Source organism: Sinocyclocheilus rhinocerous, unplaced genomic scaffold, assembly GCF_001515625.1.
Source record: "Sinocyclocheilus rhinocerous isolate Xijiao unplaced genomic scaffold, SAMN03320098_v1.1 scaffold2812, whole genome shotgun sequence".
Classification (NCBI taxonomy): domain Eukaryota; kingdom Metazoa; phylum Chordata; class Actinopteri; order Cypriniformes; family Cyprinidae; genus Sinocyclocheilus; species Sinocyclocheilus rhinocerous.
The window spans coordinates 104,378-106,466 of NW_015629503.1; the positions used below are offsets into that span (position 1 = coordinate 104,378).

General features: G+C 28.8%; 1 protein-coding gene across 1 annotated transcript in view; it reads right to left on the reverse strand.

The window, feature by feature from the left end:
• Nucleotides 1–2,089, reverse strand: part of nedd9 (neural precursor cell expressed, developmentally down-regulated 9) — a 31,396-nt gene that overhangs the window by 7,758 nt on the left and 21,549 nt on the right. The gene's annotated exons all lie outside the window — the stretch shown is intronic.

Below are 2,089 nucleotides of genomic sequence, written 5' to 3' on the forward strand. Positions count from 1 at the left end.
TTTAATTTTCATAATATATATATATATATATATATATATATATAAATACAATTTAATAATAATCTTACCTGTAATGCATAATAATAATAAAAATAAATGATTAGTAATGATAAAAATCTATTTATATATTTTTTAGAATTAATATTATATGCTTTTCTATTATAGTGAATAATTATGCCTCATTTAAGCTCACTTTTTTATTCACAAAAAGCTGTTGTTGTTCAGCCACAACATACTGCGGCAACATGCAAAATGGCTACGGTGAAAGTATGGTGCATTGTGTACGTGACTAGATTAATGCAACTGCAAACAGAGACTCTGTTGGAGTGTGATCTGTCTTACATGCCTCTCCTCGGTTCCGAACATTAATATTTGTGTCATCTTGTACATTTTTAATCTATCAGTTCTCTCTATATTCCTCCAGTTTTCTTTCCATCTTTTATGCTCCATATCCATCTTTTGCAGCAGATAAACAGAAGCATCTTTGGAATGTACTTGGTCTCCATTCGTTCTTCTCCAAAATCAGCCCCCCCCTCCTCGTCCCAAATGCTCCGCTAATACACCACACACCGCTGTCACCACACGAGAACACTCACGGGTCACTGACAGGTCTCGAAAATGGGAACCATACTGCTTCCTGCCTGAGAGACTCTAGATCTGTTCCAAAACCTAGTGGGTTGCCTTGCTGTCTACCACCTACAAAGACAGCTGCCTTCCAGCTGAACCAAAAAAAAAAGTAATTGATTCGGAACGCTCTACATAGGCAGCAACTCATAGAAATGGTGATTCTCACGCAAAGTGGACAACTTAAAACTTTAAGCATTAAAAATGTATAATATAAAATATATTTTGGGGTTTATTTTATATCATTATTGTGTATTTGATTTTTATATATTACAGTATATATTTCATTACATCATATATTTATTTTATTTAAAATTACATAAATATTAAATAAAAACACAGATTGAAATATATGAAATATATATTATATAATATATGATAATATATAATATTAAATAAAAATAAATATGGTTTATAATAATTATACTACACTAATCGTTATATGTATATATTTAAAACTACTATTTCATTATTTCTTAAATATTATATATATATATTACATACTGATATAAAATGTATAGCCTGAATGCACTGTAAGTCGCTTTGGATAAAAGCGTCTGCTAAATGCATACATTTTATTTTTTTATTAAATTTTTAATATTTAAAATTACATACATTAAAAACACATATACAACCTATATATTTGATTTATTTTTTTTTTTTTACATATAATACATAATTAAATATAATATTTGATTTAAAATCATATAAATGTTCAATAAAAACAGATTTAAATTTTTCATTTATATCATATATATAATTTTGAAAAATAATATAAAACAATAAATATTGTTTCGAATAATAATTATATGTAAATAATGTATGTGTGAACGTGACTAAACAAAACACATATAAGTTTTGGAACAAAGCCTCTTTAAGAGGAAGAATTTTCTCTGTTCTAGTATTCTCTCTCTCTCTATCGATCTCTGATCTCTGCAATAATTGTGGCATGTAGGAGGTAGGGTTGCACGATTATGACAAAAATCATAATTGTCGATTATTCCCTTGAAATTGTAATTGCGATTATTAATGACGATTATCACAATTTACATTGAATGACGTTTATACTAGGGATGCACCGATACCGATACTGGTATCGGTATCGGGCCCGATACTGAGCTCCTGTACTCGTACTCGTTAAAATGCCCCGATACCAAACGCCGATGTTTGATGCAACTGCATGCTGTATTTTTAGATGAAAATAAACGAGCTGAAAACACTCTAACTGAAACACTTTTAGTGCTTTTCTATAGTATTAAGCCTCAAATGTCAAATATACATCGGATTGGTTTCTTATTTAAATTATAAAAAAAGTAAAAATATGAATTGTATTATAATGTTATACTAAAATTAAAACAATGGAAAAACCCTTAAGATAACATGTAGAAAGAAAAAAACACATCTTAAGCACGCAGAATAACATAAGTGGACTTTGAACGATTAATTGCCGCTTTGAACGATTACG